Here is a 21,397-nt window from a genome sequence, read left to right on the forward strand (position 1 = left end):
TTAATAAAAACATTAAGTTATCATAACTTAACATTATTTAAAATACCACGTTTTGGCATCAAAACTTAAACAAATGTTTTTAATCAACTTATTTGGCAACAAAAGCCCAAGGCCCTTCTGACATTATTATATAGTATTTGTCCAAAAACAGAATACTTCAAAACAGATGTGACATAACATCAAATGTTTACTTTTACAATATTAAAATGTCAATGCCCAAATATTTATTATATATTACCAGTACATTGAAAAGTAAGAAATACTTATACTGTATGTATACAGGTATGGTTAGCATCAATTTTGTTTTAGACTCTTCTGTTTTAGTCACTGTTTCATAAAAGCGCACAAAAATAATTATATAAGCCTTTATAAACACTGTGCCATTTTATAACAATAGTTGTATTCTTCATTTTATTTCTAAAAATACAATTGTTCATTGTTCATGATCCCTTCCACGTTAATTTGAATATACTTTATAATTCTAAAGGGATATCACAAGCACAAATCCCTCTGATAAATGTCACAACCAGCTGCTAGGTCATTATTTATCAGTGAGGAATATTTTCCTTTATTTTCCATCGACTATGACAAGCAGTTTATACGAGTGCTGTCCGTCGCTTCGGTGCAACACTTTTAGTGCATCTAGTGCCACATATAGAATAATATGTTTTAATTAAAATGAAAATTGCAACAGGATCACTTTAGTATGCCTCAATGATGGGTGTGAAGCGCTATATTCGGAGGTTGATGAACGCAAAGGAAAAGACGATATCGCGAATATCATTGCAGGCGTAGCGGGAGAGAGGGCACTGGTCAGCCCTCGGAGGCCCCCTCAAAAGTGGGGCCCCATGCAATCGTCTGCCCCATTCCTACACCTCTGCTTGTTTAAAATGTATTGTTTGCTTAGCAACAATGCAAAATTGTGAAAAGCACCATAGAAACAAATTTGAAATGAATTGAAAGAGTTTGAGTCGCATACTCAACCTCACCGAGTATGAGAGGAGACATCAATACTCACTCAACCTCTCTGACGGCGAAGGCCGGTGATTATATAACAGCCGAGCTGCTTTGTGTTCGCTGTTACAAGTCTGAGGTTTCATGCAAAAGGAACAGCGTGACATGACATTTAAATGTTATTTCCAAATATCAATTTTAACTCTCATAAAAAGGCTCTCGTGACTGAATTTACGAAAGAATTCCCTCATCTTTTGGTGAAAGGCTGCATTACCTCGCAAGGCCTCTTAAGACCTTTAAAAAGTGATACAGGATAATTGTGATGATTATTTCATTGCATCGGGGAGAGCGCAGGTGAAGAATACGGACAAACGGCGCAGCGCCCAGCAATTATTCATCAGTGCCGGGCTGGCTCACAGCCACAGCGAACATCACCAGACGTGAGGGACGACGGTGAATAAGTGAGAGGGAAACAAAAGCACTTCTCCACCAGAGAGAAGATAGAGAGAGAGAGACTACAGGCAGCACAGAGGGTCTTGACATGTGAAGGATCTGACACTTCATTTGGTAGGCTACTTTATCCATTAATTGCCCTTGATTAAAGGTGAAGAGCGTAATGCTTTGTGTCACCAGACGGAACAGTAAATATATAATAACTGTTGTCAAACAGGTTCTCTGAAAGAGTGAACAAATAGTCCCACCCCATACTCACGTGATTGGTTGAGCCGTTGGTGTTGCGTTGATCGCCCAAACAAATACAGCCATGTTTAAAAAGCACCACAAAGGTGATCTGAAATCGACAATTGAACTGTTGTGTAAAGCTGTATTGTCTCCATTAAACTATGAACTTAAACTAAAGACATCATGATTAAAGCTACAGTTTGTAAAAACCACAGCTAGAGGGCGCACAAAACAACAACAATGGACTAGCTTGATGACGCTATGAAGGAGCGTGGAATGATAGGATCTGTTTTCTTCAACTCCACCGCTGATGGCCATCAATCAGACGGAAATGAGAAATCATTTTAGCGGATGAGGCAAAGTAATCAAATTTTATTAATGTTGCGTATAATTGTGCTCCATAAGTAAGTGCCTGCTCGAAGAAAGCAAGTGGCTTGCTAGATGCAGGACACTACTTCTGCATTTGTCCATGACACTGTTGTCATGCAGTTACTACGTCAGTAAAGGCGAAAACAAAGGGTAACACAGTCATGACGCCATTGACAGGCGACTGCACACCCCCGTGACACTGTTTAGAATGGCGATTTTCTCACGATTTACAAGTAGTTGGAAACATTTGAGATATAGTAAGTACTCAGCTAAAGAAAATATTTGGATATTTTACTGCAAAATTGTTACAAACCGTACCTTTAACTGACATGTACTGTAAATTGTTTTGATACCTTGTAGTGGCACTCTTTCACCATCTCTGTTTGCAACATAAAATTGCAGGTTATTTTATGTACGTAAACAATAACTCAATTCACAAATCGATATGAATTGTGTGCATTAAAAAAAACTACTTCTACCTTTATCCCTTAGAAAATAATTTTGTTGTAAAACATAAAATACTCAGACTGGTTCTATAATTGTAAGTAATCATTTTGACAACCTTTTACCTTGAATGTTTTTTATTTATTTAAATATACTCTAAGAAAACGTATTATATACAAACATACAATAATAATTTATGTTTTAAATTTTATTTTTTTTATGACATTTTACGTAGTAGTTTACACTGCTGTATTACTTTATATTTTGTCTTTATTATTTAAATAAATATCTTTTTAGTATAATAGTATTTTCTGTAAATGACATTACTTTATCGCATGTAAAATTTGAAGGTTCTATTGACCGAAATGCAATATATTATGTCTTCAGAGGTATTTAAAGACCTTACATGAGCGTTATATATTTATTACCTTAGAATTAGCTGTTCTATCTACATACACCACAGGTCCCCTTACATCAAATATGCCATGTTGTTTCTAATCAACAGTAGCCATAAATAGACAAACTACTCTACTGAGCACATTTCGTATATACGTTATGTCCTTCGACAAGAAAGCGTGTTGAGATCCCACTGCTGTGACAGCCACCGTAGTGCTTTCGAAAGGGAGGACTGAACCGTTGGTTGCATTTCGCAACCTCACCGCTAGATCCCTCTAAATTTCATACACTGGACCCACGAAAACATATCCACTGTATATGAAAACATACTTCTGTTATCTGTTACACTTTTTCTTTCATAACACTCATCATGCCGTTTCTCATAGAACATAAGCTGCCAAGTCCTAGGCGACACATATCCAGAGTGTTTGTCACTGTGAATTAGATCTGAAATGAAAGGACACATGGGAAGGATATGGGCTGCACACCAGCGCGAGGCACCAGCTGCGGGGTCGTGTGCTCTGGTGAAGGCAGAAGAACACCACGGGTGCCAGGGATGGATATGGGAGCTGCTCGTTCTCCTTTACTTCTGCCACGCTGCCAGTGGACTCCCATGTCACTTCAGCACTTCCAGACAGGCCGGCGGGTAAGTCCTCGGCCTCCTCGAGGCACGTGCCACTCACCCGAGCAGGTGCGGTGAGACTGACTTCAACCAGGTCCGGCCACAGGGCTGGTTCTGTCTCCTCATCGGTGGTCATGACGACAGAACGGTGGGTGGCAACGCAACCCTGCTGATGGGAACGTCACTCACATATCGACACTCCATCGCAAGAGACATTTATCTCATACACATTGGGCTGATTTACTGGGAATTCCCAAACATTACGTCATCAACCAATGGCTTTACAAGACTTGCTTTTTTCCAAGAAACACAATGAAGGTTCTCAGCTTATACTATGAAATTGTGGTCTGATCCTCACATAAAGCTGTTGTGTCATATAACATTTTGGACTTGAAATCATTTAATTTAGATTTTAACACATGAGCTTTATAGGATAGCATATAAAACAATTTTTACAGTGCGTTTTATGATGCTTTTTGTTAAATGACTGTATAAATCACCATCTAGTGTCCTTGTGTGGACAAGAAACCTTTTGTGTTCCACAGATAAAAGAAAGTTTGAAACGACATGAAGATAAGTAAATGATCACGTGCTTCATTTTGTGTTAACTAACCTCGAAGCCATGTTAGCCAAAAGTCATTGTGTAAAAACCCAGCACATTAAAAATGTCACTCACTGTCTCCACATATTGCAAGTTCGTTGAATCATAGGTGAGCCAGGGGAACATCAATCATGTTCTGAGCTCATTACCATTATGTCCATCAATAGAGTGAAACCAAAGCGCATTTTCTCCGCAGGAGAACCCCTTCTTCACGGTATATATCTATTTTTTAAGTAAAAGGCCAACTTCTTCATTCACATCATTAAATGGTAAATGTTTCTAAAAACAAGAGAATACACGAGGAAATGGATGACTAGTGTTTGACCTTCTTAAAGTGTTTTCAGGAGTGTGAGCTGTGGTAGAAACTGATCACGATTTTTACGTAAGTGATCAACACACCTTTTCTGTTTTTTAGCACGTGATCAGTTTATCTCTTGTCAAGTTGTGTATTCTTGTTTGTTATTAATATTAATATTTATAAATTAAAAAACAACTGACATTTACACTGGAACAATTTGTGCGTAAAAACGGATTGATTTGATTTTAGTCAAATAAAGATGCATCACACTTTTGTCATACCAAAAATTATTTGTCTTGCTCTCGTAAATGTTTCGTTTTCTAACCATCATAAAATAAAAACAAGAACTGCTGAGAATCCAAATTGCAATTACATGAATTTGCAGCATGTATAGCAGTATCTGCTTTGTGCCATTTGGAGATTTTTATTTACTTCTTATAAACCTTTCTTGAATTAAATGTCTAACTACTAATAGCCAACTTGCAATGTGATTTTTAAGCATAAAAAGCATCAATCTCAGAGTCCAAAGCAAATCTAGAGAATCTAGAGTAGTTTTTCTTCTTACCGTGTTGGAAATGACAGCGCGTTCTGGCTCATGGTCTCAAGTGCGGCTTCCAGTGCCACATACAATTATTCCACATTTCCCCCTTTTACGTCCATTCTTTAAGCATAGACAACGAAATGCGCAAAACTCCGTCACAGGCGATGAGGATAAGGAAACTCCTGTTATGATGTAATTATACTCCAAACACTTCAAAGGCGCGGGTGCCAGTTCGGTGCGTCTTTGTGAAATCGGGTCCGAGGCGCATCAGAAGATTGAAGTTTCTACTGGACGGCTGACGCGCTCTGTGTCGCGGTGAACTCCGGTGCGCTTTCTCTCTCTCTCTCTCTCTCTCTCTCTCTCTCTCTCTCGCTCTCTCTTTTACACACACTGCATAGAGCAGACGTGCGTCGCCCAAAGCAGCGCAATTTCTTTCTTTCCGGAAGAAAGTGAGATGCAGAGGACAGGGATTCCCCTAGGAACAGATCCAGATTCAGGCAAAACATTCCCAGCTTCTTTTGCGCCAGTCCCCCGATGATATAAATTTGCCTTAAAGACCAGGTTTTAATAACAGACAACCCCGTGTTTGTTTTGCTTTAGGGCCACAATTTCGAGAAGATCTAATGTAGACTGTATGAGACTGTGTGCCTTTATTTAATCCTTCAGGTGATTCTCTGGTCTGGTGAAATGAGCTTCCAGCCTTGCCACAACCACCGTATAAATAACTTAAGACACACGTTTTAGTCAGACTAATCCTTAACTTTCCACTTTGTTTTGAACAAACTACTTTTTTAATTCGTTTTATGCTATTCATCTCTCCATGGGTCTCAATATGCTTGTCTCGTTAGTGCTTATTATATAGGTTTCGAAATGTTAAATGCTCCCTCATTTGGGAATCTCTTTGGATAAAACGCATCTCTTTATTGAAAAAAATCTCAGATTTGGTTCTTCTTCATCAACACTTGCTCTGCCGGTCTTAATGAACTCATCCCTACTGGTTTCAGTGGCCTCTCACCTTTGACCTTTGATACACATTTATATCAATAAGAACTCTGTTGTATTTTTGTTTGTATAAAAGTAATTATCATGACTTAAGATCCAATTCTGGTGAGCTCATTTTGTTAAACATAAAAGTATATATTTTGAATCCTCTATCCCATATTACTTTGGCGGATGTCTGACCCTTTAAGTTTTCCTCAAGTTTGACCTCTTTGACATGTTTAACTTGGATTTTAAAATTTCAGTATTATTTGTGATCTAGATCAAAGTTTTAATATCTGGATGTCATAACAGAGCTCTATAGAGTTTTCACATATAGCCATTGTATTCAAATCCACACACTCTACACAATTACACCTCTAATAAAAAGGAAATATTATATTTTCCTTTAAGCGTTGTGCACCAACAATTCCAGACATCTGGTTATTGTGCTCTTTATTGGACATTTTTTCAATAAGCTGCCTTTGGCTGTTACTGTAAAATGAGAGGTCTCATTGTGAAATTAAATATAACTTCCAGAAGATTACTTATGTATGTGGGTTGGGAAAGGGACACTTTTAGTCAATAATTTGCATAATGGATGTTTACTACGTGTTCTATGCTATATCTGTATTAGTTTATTGACCCCGTGTTAGGTTTCCATAACTACCATTATAATGACATCACTACAAAATTCCTCCCGTGGTTCCTTGAAACTGATAATGTGTGATTCACAAGAAAAGCACAATAGCATTTCGGGTTGTTTTAAAGGAATAGTTCACTTTCAAAATACCTTTACATGATCATTTACTCAACCCCATGTCATCCAAGATCTTTATTCAATCGAAAAGAAATTAAGGTTTTTGATGAAAACATTTCAGGATTTTCTCCATATAGTGGATTTCAATGGACTCCAAATCTTTGAAGGTCAAAATGACAGTTTCAGTGCAGCTTCAAAGGGCTTTAAATGATACCATACGATGAATAAAGGTCGTATCTAGTGAAACAATCGGTCATTAAAAAAAAAGTATATGCTTTATAAACACAAATGCTCGCCTTGCTCTGTTCTGCGATGCGCGTTCATGACTTCTATTAAGTCCGGTGTGTGTTTTTTGCTCGCTTTGGGTGAATTGAAGCTGTCGACAGGATGATATAGATTGTAGATCTAAACAGGTCACCGGCCTATTGCATTCCACTGTGACTGCGGTGCTTTGAAACTGCAACATGGGCAATAAATTCTCACACACATACACACAGTTTCAGTCTCTCTCACATATTGACTCATCATTGACCTAAAAAGTTTCTTTAAATAAACCTCTGTTTTGTGTAATTAGTATAACTAAGCAAAAACTTATGTGCGTTTCTACATTCCAACCGCTTGAATTTGTCTCAATTAATTGCAATTAGTTATCCAACATGTTTCCTTAAAGCTTAAAAGATCACACTTTTAATGTAGTTGCACATACAGAAAACACTTCGTAGTCGTGGCAACTGTGTGATGGACTGAGCACAGAAAAAAAATCAATGCGATCACCCACAGCAGAGTAAATGAAGTGAAACAGCGTAACAGGTGACGTCACATGTTTGAAGCACTGCAGTCTCGTCCTTACTCAAGTCATGAGCGCCGAGCCAAAAAAAGGTCAAGCAAGGTAAATTAACAGGCAATGATGCAGGGACAAGCATTGAAACGTATAGGGAAAAATACCACAGGTAACATAATAAAATTAAACAAAGTTACCCCTTTTCATCAATTGGATACAAAACAGTTCTTATAACCTATACAAATATGTTTTTCTTTCTCCACAAAGTATATTACAATAATACTGTTTTTATTTAATAAGAGTTAATAATTTAAGAGTCGCTTTTTTCAACCCTGTTACTGACATTTCGGTAGCATTACTTTCTAAGAAATTAAGAAATTTAGTAAGAAAAATATTTTTTGTAAGAAAAATACAAAAGATTAAAAAAAATGTAAGATACATTTTACAACAAAGTACCATATTACAGTAATGCTTTTTTATTTATTTTATATACGATTAGATTTTTTTTCAACCCTGTTACCAACATTTCAGTAGCCTTGATTTTTGAAAATCAACTTATTGAACATTATATTAAAATATACATTACAATTTAATCCTAAAGATTTAAATAAAACACAAAACACATTTGTTGTTCTATTACAACAAAGTACCATATTACAGTAAAGCTTTTTACATTTATTTTGTATGTTTTTTATTTTGTCAACCTTGTTACCATCATTTCAATAGCCTTGCTTTCTAAGATAAACACAATAAACGCTGTTAAACGTTAACATTACAATTTAATCCCAAAAGTTTGAATAAGAAAAAAAACCATTTTTACTTTTTCAACAAAGAACCACATAACAAAATAGTGATGCTGCTTTTTATCTATTTTATCTAAGATTGAATTTTTTCAACCCAGTTCCCAACATTTCAGTAGCATTCCTTTCTAAAAGTAAAACATAAAAACAGTACAATTAAAATCAATATCATATTAAATAAAATTAAAAATAAGTGTGTGCCAAAATATGTAACGGGTTAACTTCATGCAGCTTTGGCCTGAGCTGGTTTGGGACCAAATGTCAGTTTGTATCAATAAACAAAAATGTTCTATAAATAAAAGTAAATCAATTTGTTTGTTTTATTGCAATTAATGGTTGAGCTATACAAACATAGTCACCGATCATTAAAAATCGAACAGATATTTTATGGTACTGTTGCATAATGCACCGCACCTCACATATTGTTAAACAACTGCATGTAAAATATAGTTCTGTACAGTATTCAGTTAGTAAGCTATCCCTTTCTATTCTATTCTTATCGTACTAGATATCTACAAGACCTGACACATGACATGTGACCTTTATTCTTGAGTACGTGCGTGTCATTTAAACAACACAGTATCACATCATGTTGAAAACATTATTCACAAAGGCTTCAAACAATAAAGATAAAATGAATTTGCTGTCAGTATGCAGAAATAGTTCAAACCCAGTCACAAACATGGGCAGACAGAGAAAAGATAATCAGATGCAAAACGTGCTCTGCTTGTAACTTTATTTATGCCTTTAAGAACATAAGCACTTGTATTCAAAGCCTCATCTGCCAAAAGGACATTAACTGCAGGTGAAGTTGCTTAGCAACCTTTGGCCTTGATGAGAGGAAATTGTATTGCCACTAAATGATCACAGAAACACACACGTAAACGTACATGCACGCTGAGCTATGAGCGAACCAAACAGCGAGTGGTATTCCTTAGATGAACTGAACGTTTGTTTACCTTCGTTTTATCAGTATAAGATTAATGGAAAGGGAGAGAGTGGGTGCCCGTAGGTAAAATAACCCATAAAGTGTTTTACGGCCAACACACGGCGTACTCACAATGGCGAATCAGCATTTTCTATTGTGTTAATACAGACCGCAAAGGGAAGATGGGAGCGAGATATATATTACACACACGCAGAAACCTTCCCTAGTGTATGTACACACGGCACTACTTTTACATCATTAATCGCACATGTTTCCCTTTATGAGCTATTAAGACGTCTTAAGGTGTTGGTTCAGGTAGCAGACGATAAATAAACACAGAAACGCACACAAACACAGAGTGACAGGTCAATTACTGTCAAATCTGCTGAACCAGCAAATATTTTTTCATTTATCCATCTGTCCATCTGGTTATATATAGGACCAATGGGAATTATTTCATCATTCCAGCATAATATGTGATGTTGGAACACACAAGCAAACTATGGATCATAAATGTTTCCGGTGACTTGATGGGATAGTTCACCCAAAAACCTCAAAATTTAGTCATCCTTTACTTACCCTCGTGTCGTTTTCATTTATGAAACACAAAAAAAGATATTTTGAGAAATGTTTGGGCGGTTTTGTGTCATACAATGGGGGCGGATGTTGTTTGGTGAACATTCTTCAAAATATGTTTTTGTGTTCCACAGAAGAAAGAAAGTCATACAGGTTTGAAATGACAAGAGGGTTGACGGACAGCTAATAACTCATTATTGTAAGGAATCACAGATTTTAATTGCTCAATCACAAAAAATTTACAGACTGCACTTTTAAGGTGAGGAAGTGTTTTATTTGGGACAATATTTTACGGCTGGAATTTCTGAAAATGTACTGTGAGAACAGCATTGTATTCATTTATTGGCAATACTTCAAACCCATACAAAATATTTCTCCGTAGACTAGGATGTTAGATAACAGATACAAAAATTGACAAACTTTCTGTGGTCTTTATAAGACAGATTTCTGATGCCTTGGGCTTGGTCAGTGCTGCCACCTTGAGGTCAACAATGTAAACACATAATGGCATTTTAAACTATTTTTAAAATACAGCTGTTACTCTTGCTTATTTTTTAAGGGTTGCTTGTTAGTTTTTTCCCATAGCTCTGGGTGGAATTTTCTAACTCCAAACCCCACAGGGCCCAATAGCTGTATCCTAGAATCAGAAATAGTATCTATACACACTAGAATTAGACTTGAAGATGGGCAATTTGGGCAGTGTATGAAGACCCTGTATGGTCACATGGAGACTCCAACCATATCATGATAATACAACAGATAAAAAGAAAACTGTGGATAAGCATACTTTACCTTGTAATTGTGAAATCTAGTTCTAATACAGCGTATATGTGAAAGAATGTATATTTACACATAACTTTTATTAGATGATACAGACAGATTGGTCAAAAAGGAGAATTCGGGTGTCAAACGGCACTTTTTGTCGTTTCTGGTAAGCACAAGCAACAACATTTGTTCATTTAATCTGATAACATCCTAACTGTATGCATTTAGGCTGTTGTTAACACTTGTCAATTAAATAAATATGTATTCGTTTCAGTCTTTGATTCAAATATTTGACATACTGATCTTTTAAGCGTTTTACACTTTATTTCTTACATGATCTCATGCAGTCCGATGGCCTCATTGATGAAGACGAGAGGAATGAGCCCCAGGATTGCTAACAGCCATGTTGCCATGGGAATGTCTGAGATATGGAAGGTGTGGTGGACGTCGGCGTCATGCCACAGGAAATGAGACGCCATTGCAAAAGAAACATTCCAGACAGGCCTGTGACAGGAAGAGAACATTTACACCCAGATACGGTCTGGTCCTCAGATAAAGATCCCACTGTGAAATGAATAGAAATACTTGAATACATTATAAAAATAACTTGTGCATGTTATACAGATCAACAGTGGTATGTACAGTACATAACTGTGTGTAGTATAAAAGACTACAAATCCAAAGCTCCTCACGCGATGGCAGATGACTGCACGCCAACACAGAGGACTCTGTTTCCACACGGGGGCAGAAGGATGGACATGACACACAGACATGACAATCAGTCGGTTGATTAATTTAAAGTACTTATTTATTAATTTTGCTTTAATGTTTACATTTGATATAAAGTGAGAAACTTTTATGCATTTAAAGTGAATCTTCTAAAATTCATGCTCTTCGAACAATACGGTTTTTAGTTTCATTCAATGTGTTTCCATCATTAAAGTTGGACATGGATTACTTCTTTTATCCTTAAAAGAAATGAGACTTAAGTGTAGGACGTGTCACTTTCCGGCATTGAGCAAAACAAAGAATGCTATGACTTTCTGAGCGAGAAAGAGACCGTCAGAATGCCGGCAGTACCAGTCCGGAGAGCACACTGTTGAATCCCTGTAGAGGAAAAACACAGTCACACACACAGTCAAGACCAACATTAATAAAAAACAAAATAATAACAAATATTTAGAATTTCATTATAAATGTGAACAATTCTGAATAATTGCACTGGTTCCACAGTGAAAATAAAGTCATATGAGTTTGGGGAATGATGACATCACACACTTGAGCAGTGCTGCTGGGTAACACAGATCTTCATCGTGATGGTTTAGAACACCAAAACATGTGAGGTAGGTGCACACTGTCAGGCCAAACTTCACCAGGAAACACCAAACTAAGAACCGCAACGTCCGCGGAGCAATACAGGAAAATCAGCCACTACAGTGAATCTACATGTATGAGGTGTCCAAAACCCCTTTGAAACAAACAGAAAAGCTGACCAGGCTGTGAGACCAGCAAATAGTTTTGAAAGACGCACTAACATATCTAGACGATACATCACATGCACTTTTTTTGGGCTGCTCACATCCCTTTACCTTTTTTGGTAGGAATCGAAGATTTTTTCCAGTAGGAACTTTCATGATGGAACTGGCAGATGGTTTTCCAAGAGACACACTGGAGAGAGAAATGAGAAGGTCAAGGGATGGTACACTTTACTATAATTGACACAAACACATTTTTCCTTCACATTTAGAACCAGATAAAAACAAACACGTGTGCGACTTTTGCCTTACATTATATTTTATAACGTATTGTGTACATTTATGAGTGTGATTGTAAATGTTGAGTCTGAATGCACATTGAATGGGTTACTGTTGGTATATTTGTTCACACCTCAGTAAGGGGAAATAAAAACAGGACAGGAAGAGGACATCGTTGGTGCCAAGTGGAGGAGGAAGTTGACACGCACATGCCAAAATCTGTGGAAATAAAACACACACACAATTGCTGGCTCAACTACGGCTGTCAGAGACACAAGTTTTAGATGTAAATCATGAGACTGACAGAAATAGCAAAGTCAAAACAATGTGTCACAGAGCATAGAAGTGTAAAGTTTGAGCACTTAGTTTGAGAAATATAATACTTATTTTTGTACTGTAAATATGCACACTCTGTATGTAGCTTTGTGTGCATTGATTTTATATATTTAGACAACATAAATTATTATAATTATTAAAATATCCATTAAAAAATTAAGTAATTTATTTTTGAAAAGAGTGAAATAATTGTATGTATATATAACATGTTAGATGTTAGAGAGAGATAGGGACAGTGCATTGTGTTTTTCTGCTTTGTAACTAATACCACACAGAACAATAAAATGTAAATATTTGAAGTAATTGTTTCTAAACAGTTACTAATAAAAGTTATGTATAGATTTAAAGCAGAATGTCCTATGGTTGAACAAATGCCCTGTACAATGTTATAAACACTTATACAATTCTATTGTTATTTATTGCAGATTTTTCACATACAATGTAAAAAAAGAATTTTACACTATATTTGATAAAAACTTGGTAACACTTTCCTTGAAGCATGTTTATATAATGCATTATAAAGAGTTATTAAGGGTGTAATGCATTATATGTAGTTGTAAAGAAGTATGACCAATTTAAAATGTGTAGTGTAACAATGAATTAATAAGTGTTATAATGTATTAACTGAAATAACAATTATTAATAAGACATTAAAATGCATTAAAAAGTGCATTGCAATTCTTTAAAACTACTTTTGTAATGCATTACACATACACGCTTCAAGGAAAGTGTCACCATAATTTTTAACTGAAATATGTAAAAAAACATCACATTACAAAAAAACACAGCCAATTTACAGGAAGAAAAGGTAATTGAGTAAAAAACAAAAAACACTTCCTGATGCCCGCTGTGTCCTGCCTAGAAAACATATAAAACACATCAATCACTAACTTTATTGACCAATGCACATCCATGTGTTAGACTGACATGTTTAAAGGACGTTATTATTGTCCTGTTGTTTGAGCTGTGCTGCACAGGCCAGCCTACAGATGATGCTAGAGAGCTAAAACACAGTCATGGAGCTGGACTCGTTCCCAGTCCCAGCAGAGAGATCAGAAGTAGACCAACAAAAGGTGGGAACATGAGGATATAATGCAATGCTGTCAATTAAAAAAAAATATGCACGTAATGCTTTCACTCAGACTTACACATAACAATGACAAATGATCCCACTAACAAAGAGCTAAATATGGCATGACACTCCAGCCGGCATGTTTGTGCAACAATGAGCTGCATGGATTAGGTGGTGTTTCTGTCTGCTCAAAGCGATTTAGATCCTGGCAGGTGGTGTGGAAATGAGAAGTGGTGAATCACCTGATGTCACTTTGTATTGTTGCTGATGTTCTGACGGCTCCCGAAACAACACACCACCACACCGTACTCCGGCATGATACACAACCTCTCACATGCAGTTACACACATATGACAAAACAATTTTGGCATTGATAGTGTTATAAATTCTGATGTTTATGCAGAATAATAAGTATGTCTCACTTTGTGATGTGCGGTCTGTGAATAAAGGAACCAGCAGTGGAACGTTATCAATGTTCTCCAGGTGTGGCCTCACGTTTTCGATGCCTTATGGAAATTTGGCCTGCAAATGTAGCATGAAGAAACTGTTCACATTAAAGTGAAAGCTTCATTCAAAAAAAAATACTTGGATCATTTACTCACACTCATGTCATTACAAACTTGAATGCCTTAAATTCGTCTGTGGAACGTAAAAGAAGATATTTGAAGAACGTTGGTCACCAAACAACTTTGACACATTGCCTTCCATTGTATGCACAGAAAAGATACTTTTTTCAAAATATCTTTTTCACAGAAGAAAGAGGGTAAACAAATGATGACAGAATTTAAATGTTTTAGGTTAACTATCCCTTTAAGGTTTTTCTGTTGTTACCACAAAGCTGTAGAACGATTTATGAAACAAAGGTAAAATGACACAGTTAACTTTTTCATGTGTGTATTTCGGTGTGTACATGTATCTCACTTTATTTAGGTCCTCAATAAGACAAGATCCATCATGCTGTATGGCTCTTGACTCCGCCTTCCCTGTGACATCATCATCAAGCAGAAGTCCCTCCTCTGCGAACATTAACAAATAAAATAATGAGGACAAAACATATTAAAACGCACCAGTTGTGCAATTTGTCTCAAGCGAATACATCTCTTTCTCACATTCCTTCACCAATGGCTCGCCCACGATGTCTGTGTTGAGAGGAAAGCTCTCTGTCCTGATGGAGATGTGACAGTTCCAGCCTGTCTCCTGTCCCATATTTTCACCTACTTGTAGGATGGTTGAAATTAAGCATTCAAATATCATGAATAAAACACACTCGCTGATCTAACATTGTGTAATAAATGCATAATAGAAAAAGTGTTATGCTGGAAATTATGATAAAAGGACATCAAATAAATTTAATTTTTATTTTGTTTATCGTTTTATTTCATTTGAACTATTTTTTTTAATTTAAAATGCTTTTAGAACAACAACAGGATAAATAAAGTTACCAAAAATTGTAATAAAATCTTTATACTGTACTGTGTATACACCTGTGATTTTCTTTTAACGCCCGACAGCATTTTATTTTGATAAAATGAATAAATAAAACTTTGGCCCTCATTTACTTATTTTACACAGTGAACAAGGACAAGACATCATACGTAGGGAGAGAATGGGGAACAAAAGTCAAAAAAGCACCATGACCCAGGGGACTCAAACTCGGGACACCCGACATGCTATTGCGCAATATGTCAACACACAGTCGACCTCATTGTTTCAAAACAACAACATGGGGCTCTCTGGGACGACATATCAACAACGTGCATGAGCGTGTTCATGCGGTTCTGTTTTCTGACCTTACTCCTCACTTCCTCCTCACTGGAAAAATAGACAAAGCGAATACAAGCGCTTTCCAAACCTGAGATAAGCCTGACCGCATACAGACAAGCTTGATACTGAAACGACACCCAACCTGGAAAATTCTGCTGCCTGAGGGGCTTGAGAAAGACATCATCTACACACACACAATGCACATTAAGGCTATTTGTAGAAAAATTGCAATCCAAATGTAGATCTGAGGTCCATTTCAGAAAGGAAGTTTAGTGAAAACTCTGAGTATATTAACACTGAAATAAGGGAAACTCTTGGTTTTTACGTTTCAAAATCTGAGTATGTAAACCCGAGAAAGCGGGGTAAGTCAAGCCCATTTCTAAAAGAGAGGTAACTTATGGGCTATTCAGAGTCAGTTATCATAATAACTTACTCCATGTATCTAACCTGGTCGGGAGCAGGTTTTCTTTGGCAAAGCCAGAGTTTCTTTCAATGTCCTCCCCCATTTTAGAGCGGTGTACGGTGTTTAAAGTGGTGAACCTCTTTCATTTATTCATTTAATACACTCATTAGGACACACATTTTGATCACACAGAGACCTTCTCAGTGACAAAAATGTCCTTTTATTTTAAGGAGGGGATTTAGGAACCAAGTGGAATTTTGTCATTTCCCTGTGCATTTTTATTAAAACTGTAGCATTTTTCTTTACAGTGAATTATATCAAAATATATCTCATCCATCCTTACATCAATAACATCAGCTACCGTGGCCGTGTATTACATCAGAGCATTTTCCTCCATTACTTTTTCTCACAAATGGTAGTTTTCTATGGAGGATAAGAAATGTCTTAATAAGTGTATAAATAAAGTGCACGAATACAGAAATGAATAAATACAGACATAAATGCAGGATTTGAACTGGCAAGCAGTCTGGCTTTGACACGAAAGTCTGACACACTAATAAGTGTCCTATACAAGGGGGTCAACCTTTTTGACTCCAAGGCCTCCCATTCTATTCAACAATATTCAAAGCCTCCCATTCCGCTCACAAAATCTCAAATTTTCTACCCAATAAAATATTTCAGGGGTTGATATTAACTGGAAAATTGTTTATTCAATATAAAAATTGACAAATAATGAGAAATATCTTTTTTTAAGGCGTCTTAAAATTGATTTCAATGCTCAGATGTCAAGATTTCTTGTCAGCTAAAACTACATTTTTTACGCGAAATGTAGAAAAAATCTGAACTTTAACCTCAATAAATAAATATGAGAACAGCTCGAGCTCACCTTGGAACGAAAAACATTTTTGTAATATCAGCATATAGCTCAATACACATTATATGAACAGTTTATTAAATTCTGAAATGGTGAAACTGGTCAATTTGCTCATGTTTTCTGAATGCATACTATAGGTTGTGTGTATATGCAAAATGGATAAATGTAACTAGATGACAAAGTAACCTCGATTGTGCCCAATGTCACATACTTCCTGTCCCTATATGTGACAGGTCCACATATTTGAGAACGTGTTGATGCATGTTTGTGTGTATAATCTCATCAGTGTGTGTGTGGTGCACCAGCAATGCGATGAGATGTGAGAACGGGAGGTGTCTCATAGATAGTGAAGGTGGAGAATTTGCCCCAGGGTCTCCAGAGGAGGAGATGGAGGGCAGGGTGTAAGCAGCAACACTCATCCTCTTTTCGAAAGCCTCTTTGGCAGAGGCAGAGAAGCCTGCAGATACACAGGTAAGCCTAGCCGTTATGACTAAAATGCAGTTTCGCTGGAATTTTTCAATGGAGATTTCAGGTTACGAGGGATAGTCGAACAGTTACAATGATGCAGTTTGGCTAATGCTTACTAGTTGGCGAGTTGCATCTGGGAAAAACAATACTCCATACAAATCATAAAATTCAATTACATTTAGGAGAACTACATAAATAAGCTTATCAACTTCCACCTTCCCATTTATTTTGTTGGTGATGTCATTAATCTGTTTTATTACAATCTGGTTTTACCGAGAATCCGCAGTAGGTGGCAGAGGACCCAGGGAGGTAAATACTATTTCATAACAAGAACAGTACATACTTTTGGTGCATAGTATAAGTGGGCAAATTGGGACGCAGCACTAGTTTCTATTAAAAACCAAAGTTGTTACAAACCTGTAAACGTTTGCTTGTTCTGCTGAACACAAAGAAAAATATTTGTACGAATATTAGCAACTGACATTTCTGGGACACCATTGATTACCATGACTAGTTTTACTGTAGCTCAGTGGTAAGAGCATTGTGTTAACAACGCAAGGTTGTGGGTTCGATCCCAGGAGATTGCATATACCTATGTAAAATGTATAGGATAATGCAGTGCAAGTCACTTTGGATAAAAGCGTCTGCCAAATGCCTAAATATAAATATAATATAAATATACCATAAAAGAAACCGTTTGCTTTCCTACATTCTTCACAATATCTTCTTTTGTGTAAATCAAAAATTTCTACAGTAATTTTTCCTACTATGGTAGTCAATGGTGTCCCAGAAATGTCAGTTACTAACATTCTTCCAAACATCTTTCTTTGTGTTCATCAGATATATCCCTTTAAATAAGAATTACGCATTTTGTGAAAAAGTGCTTTCATTCTGGTAGGTTTTATTAAATAATAAGCTTGCACCTGATATGCATACACTAGAAATACTCCTTCACTAAGAGTAGATTAATTAAATGGGAAATACAGTTGTATACGACATTTCACATTTAAGTTAATATATTAGATCAACTTCTTTGCCTGTACCATCCTTATATCTATACATTAAAATGAGCATGTTGTCAAAAAAGTGTGAGTAGCAAGGACTTCATAATACTGTATATCCTGCAAGGGGTGTTTCGATCCAAACTCTTCCACCCCTTTTAATTCTCTCTTAATCTCTTTTTGTCTGTTTATTGTGATGAAAATGTTGAAGAACCGAATATTTTCAGGGTTCGGACTGGGCCAAGAGAGAATGCCCTGCTCATCAACACAGCATAACACCTGCAACACACACTTTTAATTCTTAAATAACTAACACGTATAAGTACATGCATTTGGCAGATGCTTTCAACCAAAGCGACATTTACTGCATTCAATTGGAAATCAAACCCATGACATTTGTGCACGAACCTCTGATGCCACTCTTAAAAAAAGGTCCATTTAATGCAATGGTATTTGTTCATAGATATTCTCGGATATTGATACCCTGACCAGGTGCATTCTGGGACATGCTCAAAGGTCTTATTACAGTATTGTATTACTGTTAGACAGATAGAATAACATTCAGTGCCTCACCCGAGCGTGAGATGTTATCAGTGTAGCACAGGGATATGCGAGGCAGGTAGATTGTGACTCATCTTAAGTGCACTCGTATCAGGCCACAGAAATATACAGTGCCGCTAAAGTATTTGGACACCTGAGTCACACTTAGAAATAACTGGTTGTCATTGCATTAAATGCTAAAGTATCAAACCAAGTAGCATTTACGCAACAATCAGAATATTTAAACAAAGTTTAAGGGACCACTTCAAAATTATTTTTTGCTTTTCTGAATTCAATATTTATAGGCATGTGTTTTAGTAAATTATCATTTTTGTTTCATTCTGTAAACGGCTAACAATATTTCTTCCAAATTTTATGAAGATGATCTCTTTTTATACATCTATCTTCATGTATTTGCAGAAAATGAACACTGTAGAAACGGATCAAAATAACAGTTGCTCTGTATTTTTTTCACACTTCAAATACGGCAAAGAAAATAAGTTCATATTGACTTTTAAGCAACCCAACAGTCATATTTCAGTCATGCTGTTAGTATTTCACATTGCGGTTGGAGGACTTCATGTCACTCCTGTGGTTTGATTAAAATGAAAAAAGTATTGAAATTCAACAGACACTGAATGGCAACAATAGAAACGTTGATTTTAAATGTTGAAATGGTTTCTTAACTTTTTCACTGGCTGTATATATTTATAAATATGCATCAGATTATGTTGAATGATCAAAGAGCTATCATATTTTGACCATATCAAGTGAGGGTTTGGCATTCTTTATTATGTCCAAATACTATTTAGGACCACAGTACATTCATTATATCTTAAACTAGTCTTTATCACTAACTGTAACAGATCCTATACTGTGCAGCAAGCTAGCTGTGTGACACAGTGTTGACGTTTGACCCCAAAACACAGTAACATTTCCTGCAGGTCAACTTCCACATCTTCAGTTTAATGAGACGAGCATAATCTTCAGATTCCAGATGATGACCACGGTCCCACACCAGGAGCTTCAAACAGAAGCCTCAAGAGATTCAGTAATACAAGCAGAACCTACAGAAATAAAGATTTTATATATTTAAACCCTCCCCTTTTTTCTAAACTCTTCAAAATATGTTATATTGCACTCTATTATAAAAACATAAATGTTAGGTCTTTCTTCTGACAAAAGTACTGTACGGTATTTGGACATCCATGGTGTTATGAAAGATAAAGTCTTTTCAAATTCAGTCATCATTTATTCCCCGTCATGTCATTCAAAACCTGTATACAAGTTTTTTTTTCTGTGGAACACAAAAGAAGATGTTTTAAGAAATGGTTTAGCAGGTTTGTGTCAATACAATGGAAGTCAATGGGGGGCGATGTTGTTTGATTTCCAACGTTCTTCAAAATATCTTGCTTTTCATTCAGCAGAAGAAAGAAACTCACCTTTGGAATGACATGAGGGTGAATAAAAAATGAAAGAATTTTTGGACATTTACCATTATAATACCATGTTTGTGTACCTTTATATTTCAGTGCCTTGGAGTCAGTGTTGGGTGTAACAAGTTACTAAATAAGTAGTTACTGCATTCTCCCTTGAAAAAGTTAAGTAAAGGATTACTCTTATTGTTTCTGTTATTAAATAACAGTCGCCTCTGATGTAATTAAACGCAATACTTTGTGTAATATGTGTGTGTAATAGCGGAATTAACATTAAAATTCAATGTCTAAGTTTAAAATCCACTTAAATGTCAAAATCTCACATTTGTAATACTTTGGTCAGTTAATAATACTACTTAATTTAGTTGTATATTATTTATTTGAATGAATTAAAAGAGCCGTTTCATGTTAATCCTTGAATAACTTTACTAATCAAGGTTGATGTAGGATATAGAAAGTAATTAGTAATACTTATTAAATACCTTTGGAGAAAGTTGTTTGTAATCTAATAACACTATTGAATATGTAATCAGTAACTAGTAATTCAGTATTTTTTCAGAGTAACTTGCCCAACACTGCTTAGAGTACTACTGTATGTAAATACCATCAATCGATACCATATTACCTGTTACCAGCACTCATCATATACAAACATAACAATATTTTTTTTCTTTGTGGTTCTTGCAATGCCAAGGCCATGAGTATATGGTTTATGCACAATGATAAAAACAATGCATCTGAATGAAAGAGTTTCACTAGGAAAAACATGGCAGGCTCTCTCTCAAGTAAACTGTGCACGGTGAAACGCTCATTATTTAAAACAGACACGGGTCTCTGCTTAGAAACTTCCTATGGAACAAGATCCATATTAATCAAACGTCATGACAAATTCCTGGCAAATTCTATAACTCCAGCTCTTGTGAACTCCCTGAGGCAGCAGTTACAAAGTGCATATTGAAGTGTATATTGGTGTATACTACAGTATATAATTTGCTATTGTCTATGATGATGTATGCCATGCCATTACAAGATGATTCATTGACTCAGATGAGCTGTAATTCTATATTGAGTACTTAAACTCATAATTCCTCCTCCTGGATTACTTTTCTATGACTGATAGATGAGCTAGAGTTTAAAGATGACTTCTATACATGAAGGATACTTGAACATCAGTGAAACACAATGCTGTTGTCAGTTACAGTAAAACCTGTTCTCTTTAACATAAGTGATGAACAAACGTATAGGAATGAAAAAC

The sequence above is a fragment of the Triplophysa dalaica genome, chromosome 2 (genome assembly GCF_015846415.1).
Source record: "Triplophysa dalaica isolate WHDGS20190420 chromosome 2, ASM1584641v1, whole genome shotgun sequence".
Lineage (NCBI taxonomy): Eukaryota > Metazoa > Chordata > Actinopteri > Cypriniformes > Nemacheilidae > Triplophysa > Triplophysa dalaica.